Raw genomic sequence first — 16,375 nt, forward strand, 5'->3', positions numbered from 1 at the left:
GTGCTCATGTGCGCAGGGGTGTGTTGGTGTGTGCACGTATATTGTGACATGCATGTCTGTTTATTGCTGCAGACAGCACAGAAAATTTAACTAGGTCAGCATGTATTGTGTTGTGAGGGCCTTCAGAAAGATTTGTCTCAAAAGAGCAAATATGATGAATTCTTTTAATTACAAGATGCATGCAGTTTCATCCAGCATTTGAAACGACGAGGTTGGGAAACTCCTGCTTCACAGGCACATACTTTATGAGGAGGCAAAACAATTGATTTGAAAAATATTTCATTTGGTAAACATGTGCAAAACCATCTATTGCACAAAACCAAGAACCCGTCTCTATTTAACAAGGATGTTGGGTGGTTGGTTGTAGTAAACTTGTGCATATATTCTTTCATTCTCTTTTCTTCATTTTCTCTCTTTTAAATTATTCCCGTACTTTCTAGCTAATTAGATTTCATCATGCCTTTTGCCCCCTCATTTGATTTCTTGCTGAATATTCAACACTGTCGTGGTTGAAATTATAATTATGAGTCAAGATAACATTCTCATATAAAACACTCAAATTAATTCATTTTACAGGGAATAAACTGTGACTTTCTAAATAATCTTCTGAGACTGAGCACAATGGACAAATAAAAATGGCTTAACACTTAAAGCAAAAAAGAAAAAGAAAAAAAAAACCAAGCAGAGGGACTCTCAAGCTACATGTCTTCTATAACACAAAAATAAAGTGCAAGTAAGGTAACTACAGTTTGCTGGTTATTATTAGGAAATAACAGCATTGCAACATAAACACAGTCTATTAACGTGTAATTCCAGCAAATGAGAATGATTTGCAAATCTCACACAATGAGAAAAATGTCTCTTTACATTTTAATAATAGAGAAAAAAAAAAAAACATTCTTTGCCATTGATTTTTGGAACATCTTAACGCAATTTCCTTGAAGAGAGAAAATTTGAGATACAAGTGATTGGAGTTACGAGCTTAGTGACGAAATTAATTAAACTCAATAGTAGTCTCATTTTTTTTCATTTCTCCAATTTGCAACTATGATTTGCACCAATTAATACCACATAAGTATCAGATTCCTCTAAGTTCATTAACTGGACTAATCGGTTATCACTCTCATCTTTATGTAAGATACACTACCGTCCGAAAATTTGGGGGTCACACAGACAATTTGATGTTTTCCACAAAAGTCAAACTTTTATTTATCAAATGAGTTGCCAAATGAATAAAAAAGACATTGATAAAATTAGAAATAATGATTCTATTTGAAATAATAATCACCAGCTATCAACAACATTGAGCTGTTATAGGAGCAGTTTATCATATGGTAAGCACAAAGTGCCCAACAACCCAGTCCTATACTGGACTGTCTCAGAAAATTAGAATACACAATATTCTAATTTTCTGAGACAGTCCTGTATATTGTTCTATGTAAAGGACGTCAGCCAAGGTCGGCCCCCCACATTTTTACCACGCCAAATCTGGTCCCCTTTGCAAAAAGTTTGGACACCCCTGCTTTAAATGGTGGATTAATGTACAGGACTGTCTCAGAAAATTAGAATATTGTGTATTCTAATTTTCTGAGACAGTCCAGTATATACACACTGCTGGCCACACACTGCTGGCCAAAAGTATTGGCACCCCTGCAATTCTTTCAGATAATGCTCAATTTTTTCCCCAAACAATGATTGCAATTACAAATGCTTTGGTAGTTATATCTTCATTTATTTTGCTTGCAATAAAAAACATTAAAAGAGAATGAAAAAAAAAAAAAAAAAAAGCATTATAATTTTACACAAAACTCCAAAAATGGGCCGAACAAAAGTATTGGCTCCCTTTAAAAAAAAATCATGTGATGCTTCTCTAATTTGTGTAATTAACAGCACATGTTACTTGCCTGTGGCTCATAACAGTTGGTGGTGGCAATAACTAAATCACACTTGTAGCCAGTTAAAATGGAGTTGACTCAACCTCTGTCCTGTGTCCTTGTGTGTACCACATTGAGTATGGAGAAAAGAAAGAAGACCAAAGAACTGTCCGAGGATTGTGAACAAAATTGTGAGGAAGCATGGGCAATCTCAAGGCTACAAGTCCATCGCCAAAGATCTGAATGTTCCTGTGTCTACCGTGCGCAGTGTCATCAATAAGTGTAAAGCCCATGGCACTGTGGCTAACCTCCCTAAACGTAGACGGAAAAGAAAATTGACCAGAGATTTCAACAAAAGATTGTGCGGATGGTGGATAAAGAACCTTGTCTAACATCCAAATAAGTTCAAGCTGTCTTGCAGTCCTAGGGTACAACAGTGTCAACCCGTACTATCTGTCGGCGTCTGAATGAAAAGGGAGGAAGACCCCACTTCTGACCCAGGTAGTGGATAAAAAGCCAGGCTGGAGTTAACTTAAATGAGAAAGGCAAAAACGTTTTGGAAGAATGTTCTCTGGTCAGAAGAGAAAAAAGTAGAGCTTTTTGGGAAAATGCATCAACATAGAGTTTAAAGAAAAGACCACAGTCCCCACAGTCAAACATATCGGAGGTTCCCTGATGCACTGGACTGCTTGACCGTGTGCATGGCATTATGTAGTCTCAAGACTACCAACAAATTGTGCAAATTGTCCATTGTGTAAGAAAGTTTTTCAATGTAGTTGATTTTTTTAAATTACATGTATTATTTTGATGACATTTGGTGTTGAATGATATAAAATAAACCAGGACCCTAAACTGGATAGAAATGAATATCAAACAAGCCTACATGAATTTACTGATTTATTTGATATTATTTGAGAACCACTTTCCATCTATTTTACTACACAAACTGTTATTACTGCCATGTTAATACAATAAGCTACAGAAATGGTTTGAATAGCTTCCAGGATATATAAGGTGATGTGCATGATAATTAATGTAGCCTACATATTCTAAATAGGTAATTATTGCATTTTTAATTTCTATTAAGGGTGTAACGGTACATGTATTTGTACTGAACCGTTTCGGTTCGGGGTCCTCGGTTCGGAACGGAGGCGTACCGAACGAGTTTCTAACGTATGTAACCCTTACTTTTCGAGGCTGTGAGTCGATCGGGATACAGTTCTTTGTGTAGCTTATATTTACTCCGTCTTCTCTACTATAATGAGGACCAACACGGTAGGACAGTTAAGAAATGTCAACCGCACGACAACATGGCCGCCGCGAGAAAGCAGTAAACGCGGGCGTTAAAGTCAATCAGCCAATGCACACCAGTCGCAGTTCGGCCGCGTGTTAGACGCATCCCAGAAGCGACTCAACGCGACACACGAAAACGGCAGAGTTGATTATTTGACGCGAGACGCTGCCCTCCTGCATCAATACTACTACCGGTAGCTAGGATCGGGCCGGAAGTCACTCGTGTAAAAATACGGTGGATCCCGTCGATTTTCAAACTAATATGCAATCGTAACCTACTTTTTGAGTCCATCAGATCTCTTGAGTGGTAGATCGGGGCACAGCTGACTTGTCTTTGTTGATTTACTGCTGTCTTCTCTGCCATAATAATAACCAACGTGGGCCCATGTTCAATACAAAATCCTCCTACCACAACAAAACAAGTAGGAACTAATATTCACATAGGAACTAAAGTTATACAACATAAAATATACAATATAAATGAATACTACATCACATTTGTAAAATATAAACACATAATAAAATAAATAATAGCCCATTTAAATAAAATAAATTGAAATAAGCTAAAACACCTGTAATTAAATAATAAAAATTATACACACATCCTGCTTACACAAATTTATTAATTTCTGTGTGGCACTTTAACTTGAGAAAATCCACCAATAAAGCTTTTGAAAACCGTTCATAAGAAAAAAAATGTTTCATTGAGGCATTGCATTTGTAAAGACATGTTAAAATCTTTGTCATTGGGATTTCTTTTCCCTTTAGCACAGGACTTCTTTTTTCTTCTGTCTTTCAGAAAGAAAGCTGACCAATACGCGGGGTTTGAAAGGCAAATTGTTGTTGGATTATCTTTAAATACCTGCTACTTTTTGAGCAAAATTCTAGCTTTGTATAGGCTAATGTTCCTATTGTTGAAAGCACAAAAGTGTGTGATAAACAACTAGCACATTTATATTTTGCATTTTGTTTTCTTACTGTACCAAAAATGAACCGAACCGTGACCTCAAAACCGAGGTATGTACCGAACCGAGATTTTTGTGTACCGTTACACCCCTAACTTCTATATATTCAATTCATATTTTGTAATTTACTCTATACTTCCAACACAAAAAAAAAAATAGGTTTTCAACTCAAAAGCTATTAAGTAGCTAATATTTTTTGTTTTATTTTGTTGTTTTTAAGGTGAGGAAGAATGTGACTGAGTCAGACAATCTCAAATGCTGAAGCAGATGGTGGAAGTGCTCAGACCAATGCTTTTGGCAACAAAGGTCATATAAGAAGAAAAGACCCACCAATTTTATCAATGCCCCACTCCAAGCCCAACTGCTGACTGACATCTACGGCACTGTTAATTTTTTTTTCTCAAAGATTTAAACTTTAAAGAAATTAAGGGTGCCATTCATCATGATCTCTCCAAGAGCTATCAGTGGTTTTGGTTTGTTTCCTCTATATGTGCAGGTACACAATTTGCAGTAGATTTATATTTTACAGCAATGTTGCACAGAAAAGGTGTCACTGTTTAATAAATGACTTAAATAGTATTTTTTCTATTTTGAAATATCTTTTTTTTTTTCCGTTTCAAAAGTTGTATCGTAAAATATCATGTATCAAATTTCTGACCAATGAATCGATAATCGCTGTATCGTGATATTGTGAGATAATTAGTGATGCACGATAATACATTTTTCAACCGATAACGATAACCGATAATTTCCTCCTCATTCCAACCGATAACCGATAATGTCAAGCCGATAATTCTATTAAAAGATTTATGTAAAATTTTAAAGTATACACAAAAGAAAATATTACTGTGCAAAAATATACTTGATTGCTCTTTTTTTCAACATAAAATATGAACAAGTATTCAATTCCAACATCTAAATAATGACAGATTGTCTGACATTGTGTATTGGTAAACTTTTGGCAACAATTACTTACAGAGTAAATGCCTAAGTTGCACAAAAATGCCTTTAAAAGTAAGCCATTCCTAACATATATAACATTAATACACTGCAAAACACACCTCCTTAAAACTAGTCAGTTTTAAGTGTAAATCTATTGGAAATAAGTGAAATTATCTGCCAGCGCTTCAAGTGTATTTCTCTCAGATTTCTTGGAAGAAAAATAGCTAGCTGAAAATAACCTTAACAGCCTTATTTTAAGCAATACAATATTACACTTAATCCTGAAAAAAAAACTTGAAGATTTTGAATAATATTTGTGGCTACAGAATGTTATTGTTATTTCATTACAACAGGAATGTGCATATTTAAATTGATAAGTGTTAATAAGTGCCAACAAGTTTTGATTATCTACTGTGACTGTAATTGAGCAGACAAATAAGTTTAATTAATTTGAAAAGTGATTGCTAATGTTATATGCTTTATTGCGCACTGTGAAAATGATTAACTCGAAGAGCGAGATGTCATGTACCCATTCTGCAGCGCTTTGTTTACATCTGCGGCACTCACGACATGTGCTTTACAGCAGCTAAACTAATACACGGCAGTACTATTTTGGATGGAGTTGGAGCTCGCATCTCCGTGCGTGTTGTTTTGTGCCTGAGTTTTGTTAAGCCGAAAATAAAGGCAGCGTTACAAAGTCATCTGACCGCTCGTCATTTTACATACTGAATGCATTATTGACTGGGTGACTTCGTTTTCTCCATGTTTAAATTATCATCTAACCACTGTGCCGTCATGATAAGCTTGTTTACTGGACATAACTTTTTCAAATATCCGTGGTGAAAATGTGATTGGCATGTTTTTCATGAAGAATGGTGGTTGCAGGTCTTTGGCTCTCGGGTCAATTCGTTAAAAAAAAAAAATCGTGTCTCGTCTCAGCGGCGGCGGCTACGTTTGTACCGGATAATACGCCCGCACCGGCCTGTTCGCCGCGGCGTAATCGGGGCCTGGCTCTGCTCGCACGCCGTGGCGGAACGCTCGAGAAACCGGGGTGTTCGCCGGAGGTCCTGAAGCCGGGGAACCGGGCTCTACCCGCCCCGCCAACGGCGAGGCGGTGGCCTGCCGGACCGGCCAGAGCGGCGGGCTCCGTCGGGAGACTGCTACTTGCAGACTATCGGTCTCCAGTCGTGCCGGTGTTTAGCCTTAGATGCGAGTTTACCACCCACCTTGGGCTGCTTTCCCAAACAACCCGACTCTGTATTGTCACAAGCCCCGTAGTTTAGCTTGTGTTTACAATAGCTTTAGCATTCCCGCTAGCAGCGGCCTCGTATTCGTTCCAAAAATCTTTGTGATGCAGTTTTAAATGAATGCTGGGTTAGTGGTTTTGAATGAGGACGCTTTCTTTCGGCCTCGTGGAACTTCTGCTCTACATGTTACGCAGATGGCGAGAGCGTCATTTTTTTAGTAACAGCCGCCATGATATTCAACTATTTCTTGTTGTGTAACTCCGCCTCCTCAAGCCCTCCTCCCTCAGGGGCTTCAGAGAGGGGAGGGGTTGAGGAGAGGGCGTGCTGAATTCTTCGGTTGTGCACATTTGGAGGCTAAATCAAGTATATTATTATCGGTTGAATTTTTTTATTATCTGGATTATCTGTGTGACGTCATAATTGCCATTATCGGCCGATAATTATCGGCGACCGATATTATCGTGTATCTTTAGAGATGATCATTATTGTGAGCCTTTTATCGCAAATTGTATCATATGGTGAGGTGCCCTGAGGTTTCCACTCCTACTTACAACATGCCTAAAACTTCAAGTTAAACTGTGAAGGTAATTGACAAAAAGTGACATTTATCCATTTAATCGATTAATCGGTGAATTAATCGTCCGATTAAATGATTATTAAAAAAAAAAAAAATGTTAGTTGCAGTCCTAGCTACAAAGCAACAAAATAATAAAGAGGAACAAAAACTTGGTCGAAAGAAAAAAAAAAAGTGTTTTGTAATAAATTATTAAACAGATGAATAAATTGCCAAGATATCAGCTCAGTGCTCTGTATCGACAGATAATCAAAATCAGTTGACTCGAACTCGAATTTGAGTGCCAAAGTATGTGATAGGGACTACTTTGTTTTAAATAAAAATACAGTGGTACCTCGACATACGATCTTTTCGACATCCGACGTAAAATTTGACTCGCCATTTGTTTCTACATCCGACGACATGCTCCAAATACGACGACATGCCAGCACCGCAAACGAACGCATGGCGGATTTTCATGTGTGAGAAATCAACACAGATTTTCAAAACGTTGGTACAGTTGGTCAAACAAGGAAAAAAGTGATGCTTACCTTTGAAATGAAAATGCAAATTATATAAAAATATGAGCGCTGGGGTGCGCATCCATGAGCTGGCTCAACAATACAGCTCCACGGTCCTCTACCGACCACCGTTCGCCAGTCTTTCTAAGTTAAGGTGACAATATTATTGTGGTAACGTCGCCAAGGAAATCGCCAGCTTTGTCACGTTTTTATCATTTATTTAAGAACTTATTCAACACAAAACGTCCATTTCCCTCCGCGGTTGACTGTGCTCTTGAGAAAACGAAAGTATTATCTCTACTAGGCCTGAACGATATTGGAAAAAACTATTGCTGCGATTTTTTTGGGGTTTGCGATATATTGCGATATTATATTGCGATATTAAAAAAAATGTATATATTTTTTTTTTCAAGAAATTTTCACAAGATGACTTAAATAGCTGTTTGGAAAGACTTTAGATGACTCACCATCACCACAGTGTACAGTAATCCCTTGTTTTTCGCGGTTAATGGGGACCAGTACCCGCCGCAATAAGTGAAAAACCGCGAAGTAGCGCACCTCCCCCACTTTTTTTTGTTTGTTTGGTTTTTTTTTGTGTGTTTTTTGTGCCCAATGTATTTATAGAGATTTAGCATTGGAAAGAGATACATATAAGACATGTTTTTTTCTCACTTTTCCCCCCAAAGTGATTTAAAAAATGTATATAAATAAATGGTTTTTAAGCACTTCAAATGTCATAATTATGATGTTTTAAACATAACTGTCCAACCAAATCATTTTTTAACAAGAATAAAGTAATGTAGTAGATAAATGCTTGGCTTTATTAAATGCTTCTGTTTATCTACTTTAGCTGTGACCGTTGAAGTGACATGTAGAAATTTCAAACTCCTCATGATCACTTCTGGCATTTAAATGTCTCCAACGTCCCCACAGTACACACATTCATTCCAGCGCGGCTTCCTTGCAACTGTTTAACAAGTTAAACGATGATTGACAGATGCCTGTGTGAAGTCTGCTTCTTTGGCCAGATCAAAGCCATCGTTGTGCTGCAGTGACTAAGATGATCAAAAGGCTGGGAGAGGGAGGGTAGGAGGCTGTGCGCAGACCAGAAAGTGAGGCGTATGTGGATAAAAAAAAGAAGAAAAACTATCGCACGTGCTTGCGATGGGACTATTGCGCACACGCACATCGCGATGGCGATGTTTAAACGATATATCGTTCAGGCTTAATCTCTACCGCACTGACCTATCTCACTGTGACGTCAGCCCCGCGGTGCGTTCAGGTACAGCAAAAAGTGTCCGCCACATTAGAATCCGATTCGTTACATTATTTACAGGAATGATTATTAATTATTATTATTATTATTATTATTATATTATTCCGATTTTTATTCATAATTGTTTTGCTATGTGTAATTGCCATTTTTAATAGTACCAGCAGTATTCATTAAGGATTTACTGTAGGTTTTTGGGCTGTGGAACGAATTAATGGACTTATAATGTATTCCTATGGGAAAATCCTGCTTGACATACGACCATTTCGACTTACAAACAAGGTCCTGGAACGAATTAACTTCGTATGTAGAGGTACCACTGTAATTATAATCTTGTCATTGTCTTGACTATATTTTCTGATCATTTTGCAACTCATCTGATGAAAAAAAGTGTGACTCCTCATTACAAAATTGTCATGTTGACATCCAATTTTTGAATGGTAGTGTATGTTGATTGTACATTTGCTGACGCATGTCTACGCATACAATGGACAAAGCCCTACTGTACTGTATGTCTGTATGACAAATTAAAACAGTTGAGGGGCCTTAAAGAGGCCCAAAAGACGTTTACAAGAATGCATAAGATTACTTCGCACATAAAAGAACTTTGTAGGGCATCAATGAAAAGGGCTTTCATTGCTTAAAATGATTGAAAACTGTAGGACAAATTGTATTTGTAAATGCTCCCTGATCATGTGAGTTAAGATGGGAATGAAACAAGAGAGATATACACAAAAACAAAATAAATATGTGGTCCCTTGCTGAGAGGAGATGTAATCCTCGTGGTCCCCATTGCCGTGCATGCAGTTGCTTGGTTACATGCCTCTGGAGGCATTGGAGCCAGAGCGAACCAAGGCAGCCTTCCTCTCTTTGACACTTGCACCGGTCGCTCGACTTGGCATTTGGTCAAGGACAAGAGGTGACATTCTTTGCTTGGAAATGCCCAATAAACAGCCAGGACTAATGAGCAACGAGGTAGCAATCAGCCCGGAAATATAACAAAGTGCTACTGTGCTGAAATTAACCACAAGATGTGGGAGAACAGTGACTGTATACGAAGGGCCAATGAGACAATTTGGATTGATGTAATGGCACAATGTCATCAGCTAAACATCAAATAGACTATTTGCATTCGCTCTCCTGCGGGCAGGTTATTTATAGAAGCTAAACTGTTACTGGGGACGGTGCAGTATTGCACTGAATGCAATGAAAGATTCAAGCTTTCACTGAGTGTGCATAATCACACGAGGATAGGGGCAAGCAATTCACAATTCAATGTAATGCACAGAAAAGTGAACTCTCGGGTTTTCAAACGTAAGTCAAAATGAAGCTGCACACACACACACACACACACACACACACAAAGATGAGTGATTTGTCTAAAAGTAACAATTTATAATGCACTTTATCGGCCAACCCCATGATCAAAGTCCTAGTGTGTTCTAGGAATTTTAAAAAGCTTTTTGTTTGTAAAAAGGATAGAATGAAAGAAACATTCAGTTAGCTGCGTGTCTTTTGGTATAAATATCACATAATATATTGGGGATAGCGGCTTATACATGAATCAATATATTTTTTGCCGTCAAATTTAGTTGGTGCGCCTTATAGTCAGGAGATCCTTATAGTCCAAAAATGATGGTATATTTCGAGAGAGTAACGCTATTTGCATCACAGTTCAGTGCACGCTGTCACTCGGAGCATATGTTTTGAGTTATAAAAAATGAAATGAAATTAAAAACTATTAAAAAAATTCAGTTCAAGAGTAAGTTCTCCGTTAATCCAGGGGTCGGTAGAGGTAATGAGACTAAACCAACAACCAACGTTACCAAAAAAAAAAAAAAATGCAAACCAAAACCAAAAGCAAGAAGTAGTTATCATTGATCACTACAAGAAAAATAAGGGCGAATGTACAGAGTGGGAACTATCAAATGCAGTATTACTAACACTTTTTGAAGTGTATTTATTTTGGACATAGACCGATATACGGGCCGATATTTGGAAATTTGAAGTATATTGGTATCGGCCTTTTTTTTAATCCGAGCGGCCAATATGAAATAGTCCATTTAAAACTAGGCATCGCTCCATTTTTCAGAGGATCTGAATTCGGAAAAGGATTGGGTTTTTAATTAAGAAAAAATATATTTGTTTTTCTGATTATTGCTTTTACAGCCTCAGTCTCCCTCCTGCCGCGTTTCTTGGTCAACAGTGCACTGCGAGTTTTGCTTGTTAAAGTTAACAATGATTGACAGGCGTTGAAGCTTTGTTCTTGCCAGACAAGCTTGGTAGCGCTACCTTCAGAGACCCCAAATTTGTCAATCGTGGTTTAGCTTGTTAAACACTAGTGTGCTGTGGCAACTCATTGTGTGTGTGTGCGCGCACCTGTTCTCAGCAGTGAGCGGATTTGACTAGACTCACTTAATGAAGAATTTAATAAAGACAACCATTTTTGTATGGCATTTTTGTTTAAAAATAATTCGCATTATGAACGCGGCAAGGTGGGACAGTAACATTTGTAAATCTTTTTTTTTTTTTTTTTTTTGGAACAATGCTTTTTTCCAGAAAGCTTTTTATTTAACCTTTTTTTCAACTTCATAAGTTGTTTCTGAGTCCAGGAGGACATTTCTAAAGCTATTATTTTTTTATTTGTGTGATTCAATAAACATGCTTTCGGCATTTCAATTAAGTTCAGTGTTAGCATCATTCAATTTTTTAGGCCAATTTTTACACTTTTACTGCAATTGAAAATCGGCTCCAAAAATCGGTTGTCGGCCTCTCTAACTACTAATAATCAGTATCGGTCCTGAAAAACTCCTATCGGTCGATCTCTAATCTATTTTATATTTTCAAATCAGGAAATGTTTATTTTGCAATAGCCCCTAGGCTGAAGTCTTTGAACCACTGAGTGAGTATTTATGTTTGCACTATTTCAAGAGATGATTTTTCAGTTTTGGAACTATTTGCACTTTTTAATTTATTTTAGCAAATAAGAAAATATCTTATGTGGGGGTGTATGTTCACTGGTAATGGCTTAAGGTTAACTGGGTGTAATTACACATTGAAAATGGTAGTATATTATTATTATTATTATTTTTTTTAAGTTACCAAGGTTGCCAGCTGGCGAGTTCTGCCTGACATTAACTGTTACCTCAGCCAGTCCCTACAAAAAAGGATGTGTTGTTTATTTTTGCACACAAACTGTGAATTAAAGAATGTTAGGACAATAAAAACACAAATTCACAAGTTTGATGTTTTCTTGTATCTATTTTGCACCTTTATAATAGCTGATTTTTCGTTTTAGCCAATAGAACAAAAATGGTTATTTAAATATAAATGCAAATGGGATAAAATGCTGCTGAACTGCACTTAAGGTTATGATTCCTTTATATACAGCAAGAAGAGTATATGAACCATAAGGGGTACGAGCAGCACGTGTTAAAAATCACTCCACTAGACAACAGTGCAAACGAAAATAACACTACTATACTTTTAAAACTATTTCTACTGAGCTGAAATTTTCAAACCTTGCTGAAGTTTCTTATTTGAATTTCTTTTTCTTTTCATTTCTTTTATGTTGTCTGCACATCTTGCTCTGTCGCTGTGTTTGTGAATATTAGGCCTGAGCTTTCATTACATACCAGATCCTGTTTTGGAACACAAGCTGCCTTTTTTTCAGTGCCTGTGCTGTGCTGAAAAACACAATTCATGTACTGCGAAGTGCGAACATGCTCTGATGCACTCACATGTAACTTCATGTCTGGACGTCAGCTGTACACGGAAGCAAGTCTTGTTTTGAAGGCAGGGCTACTTATGCAAAACTCCCAGATTTGAGGATTCATTGTCGTGGAAGCAGCCTGTTCCGGTTAGCCCGCCAAAGCTAGTGGTGCTCTCTGGGGCTGCGTCTGCAGTTAGCCATGCGTGGCTAGTCACATGTGTCCTAACCCAGACTGACACGTTGACATCATTTGGTTCGAATCAAGGCCGTGAGCGTCTGAATGCACTCACGACCGTGCAATGCTTTTCGGGGCCTATATGTGCATGAGTACACGTGTTGTTCCCTTCATCCGAGTGCTTCAAATGCAGTCCGGGCAACTACAGGACAGGAAAATCCACATAGTGCTTTGCTGACATTCCAACCAGGTTTCACTTAAAATGGTATGACAACACAATGTCTGCAGCTCACATGCTGGCAACAAAAGACGTAGTTTCACTGTCATAATGTAGCTCTCACGTTTCAAGGATGTGTCAGCTTGGCCATTCTTTTATTATGATGAATAAACAACAAGGGCGGCAGACTATGATTACCCGTGTGCTCGACGGAATGCTTATACAGGTATCTATACACTTAAGAAATCACCAAGGAAGGATACATGAAAGCTCATACAGGGGTCGACAATACACAGTAAATGGGCCCGGTGGCCCAGAGGTACTTTTAAAGGGAACCTCGGACTTAAAGACTTGTAGGCTATAATAAGTTCTCTTTTACTAATAAAGTGGTACCTCTACATACAATGTTAATTCGTTCCAGGACCTTGTTTTTAAGTCGGAATGGTCGTAGGTCGAGCAGGATTTTCCCATAAGAATACATTATAATTCCATTAATTCGCTCCACAGCCCAAAAACCTACACTAAATCCTTAATATATACTGCTGTTACTATTGCAAATAGCAATTACAGAGAGCAAAACAAATAAATTATGAATAAAATCATAATAATAACAATATAATAATAGTAATAATAATAGTAAAAATAATATCTGTAATAATGTAACGAATCGAGTTCTAATGTGGCAGACTTTTTTTGCTGTACCTGAACGTACCGCGGGGCTGACGTTATTTTCTGTTTTGATGCTGGCGTCAACAGCAACAGACATAAGCCGTGTTGTGTTGCACAAGTTGATGGAATAAATGATTAGAAACCTGACGAAGCTGGCGATTTCTTTGGCGATATTTAGTATGTTATGTCTGTATGCATCTAAACAAAACGAGCTAAAAGCGCACGGTAGTACATTGGGTGTCAAATTCACCTCTTGTAGGACGTTTAGCAGGTGTAGCACATTCTGGCAGAACACCAGTTTTGTCATACTCTCGTCTCATCTCATCCCGTCTTTCCTGTTCATTTTGCTTTTGCTGCTTGTTTTGTGAAATATCGACAGTGCTGTCATGCTTGTTATGTTCCTCTCAGGTTCAAATTGAAAGAGTTGAACAGATGACATGTTTATGTTGCTAGAGTCTTAAGCCCTTTTCACACACATATGCAGGGAAAATCCCGTTTAAAGTAAAATGATTTCCTCACGTCATTGCTTTCACACATGTAGAGATGTCCCGAGAATGACGCGGGTTCGACATTTTCACAGACTTCTTATGCTCTGGCACTCTCTGTGCGGGGAGGGCTGCTGGTGTGATTTTATAACCCTGACATTACGTCATTTTTGGTTGGCATCGGCTGTCACGATTTTGGTCAAATCGTGTTTTGTTCCGGTGGGAGCGTTCCCGACGTCGTAACTGCAGCCAATTCAAGCTCATCAGGACTGTATTGAAGCCCAGGTGATCCAAGAGAAGGCTGGAAGGAAGAATTCCGCTGGCTTGGGAAGGAACAATCTGCTCGCTTTGTTTTGTTGTCTTATCGTCTCTCTGCCTACCGGAGGTTAGGCAGGTTAGTATTTTATTGATCCCCATCAATCTACTGTCACGGATCCATTGTGTTTTTACCCCCTTTTCCAAGATCGCACGTATTTTCGTATTTAATAAACCTTTGAACGCATCCCTCCGTTTTTTTTTGCTTTGCAGTTGTAACGGGTACACATACAGTGTATCCGTTGTAGCACGTGGAAACCTCCCCGCCGATTCCTTCATGTAAGGACGCTGGCGGCTGCGCCGTTGGCTCGAGCTTTATTGGCGCAGTGGTTAACGTCCTTGCCTGCCGACTAGATTCATCGCGGTGCGCGGGTTCGCGTCCCAACCTGGTCAGAGGTGGGAGCGGAACGCGGGGCGGCTTTGACACATGGACGCTAACGGCTGTGCCATTGGCTCAAGCTTTATTGGCGCAGTGGTTAACGTCCTTGCCTGCCGACTAGATTCGTCGCGGTGCGCAGGTTCGCGTCCCAGCCTGGTCAGAGGTGTGAGCGGAACGCGAGGCGGCATTGACACTCGGGTTACACAGTACAACCTTGTTTCTGCAGTAGCGGACCCTAACATTGGCAACAAAATAAACCACACATTTCCTAAGATGGACGATGGACTCTCTTCTTCGGTTCTACTGTCACGGCCACATTGTGTAATTCCTCCTTTTTAGCAATCGTGTGTATTTTTGTATTTAATAAACCATTGAACGTTTCCCTCCGTTGTTTTCTGCTTTGAAGTACAACCTTGTTTCCGCAGTAGCGAACCCTACCATCGGCAACAAAATATACCATACATTTCCAAAGATGGACAATGGACTTTCTTCCCTGGCTCTTATATCGCGTACCAATTTAATTTCGTTATGTTTTCAGTTTAATTTAACTAAGTCCAGCTTGCTATGTCGACAATTGCGATGTTTGTTTACCGCTTTTCATCTTACTGCGAAGAGGGAGGAAGTGACGTTCAGCCTGCCATGATATTTACGTCATCGGGCAGTGACCCGGGAATTTAACGCCTCCTTTCAAGCACACCGCTTCCCGGAAAAGTCCCGGACATTATACTAAGACGCGACCCATGAATTGTCCACGTAATCTCCGTGTCAGTCGACCTGGGAAATTGCTTTCACATACAACTGCTGCACGGTTGACTCCCGCGATATTCCCGGTGTTTCTCAGTGTGTGAAAGGGGGTATACTGTACTCTTAAAGCCCAGCAGCGTAACCCAGTGACGTCTCCGCCCTGCAACTTCGACAACAATGGCGACCTCTAGAGGTGTGCAAAATTTCCGATTCTTAGATTATTTGCGATTCGGCCATGGAAGATTCGAGAACGATTCACAAACATCCAAATTCTGATTATTGAAATTTGCCAAGTAAAGCGGAAGTACAACACACTCAGCGCGCCGCGTGGTCTTCGGGACAATGAGGAACGGAGCGAGAGTAGCTAAACATCATGCTTCTCATTACCCGGTCCCTCGGGTAATGCCAATGCTCAACTCACGGCTCTAGCTCAACTCATGCCACGAGATAAAAAAAAACACAACAACATACCTGACTGCTGCCGAAAAGCTGCTACAAAGTACATCCACATATTGTTACGGTAGATATCATTTATATAGGACTAGATGCATTATAGATTCGGTAGTGTTAGCAGCACATCAACAAAAAGCTAGATGCGGGCTTTAGTAAACGGCCGCCATCTTAAAGCAGTACACTTCCCTGCAAGGCTGTTGTAGCGAACCTTCCAAGCAGACCTAGTTAACGTTTTATCTAAAATACTCCTAAATCGGTAAAATATTGACTTGAATCTATCTTTAAAATAGTTTTAAACTTTCACATGTCGAAAGTAGACAAAAGGGAAATTATGGAATAACGGGAGCAATTTTAACAACTTTAATGGTTGATTCACAACATTAAATTAATTGAATGTAGTTTAAAGCTGCTGATACAGAATGGGGACTGGAGTTTTTTATTTACTGTTGTTTTTGTATATTTTTTTACTGCTATATGTTAACTTGATACTGAAATAGTAGTTTGGTTTAGCCTGAGAGTATTTTTGAACAATTTTGGAACTAATGTACAAACCATTAA

At 38.8% G+C, this 16,375-nt stretch overlaps 1 protein-coding gene across 2 annotated transcripts in view; it reads right to left on the reverse strand.

Annotated features, from left to right (window-relative positions):
* Positions 1 to 16,375, reverse strand: part of LOC130921380 (SLIT-ROBO Rho GTPase-activating protein 3-like) — a 104,148-nt gene that overhangs the window by 81,713 nt on the left and 6,060 nt on the right. The window lies entirely within an intron of this gene.

The sequence above is a fragment of the Corythoichthys intestinalis genome, chromosome 9 (genome assembly GCF_030265065.1).
Source record: "Corythoichthys intestinalis isolate RoL2023-P3 chromosome 9, ASM3026506v1, whole genome shotgun sequence".
Lineage (NCBI taxonomy): Eukaryota > Metazoa > Chordata > Actinopteri > Syngnathiformes > Syngnathidae > Corythoichthys > Corythoichthys intestinalis.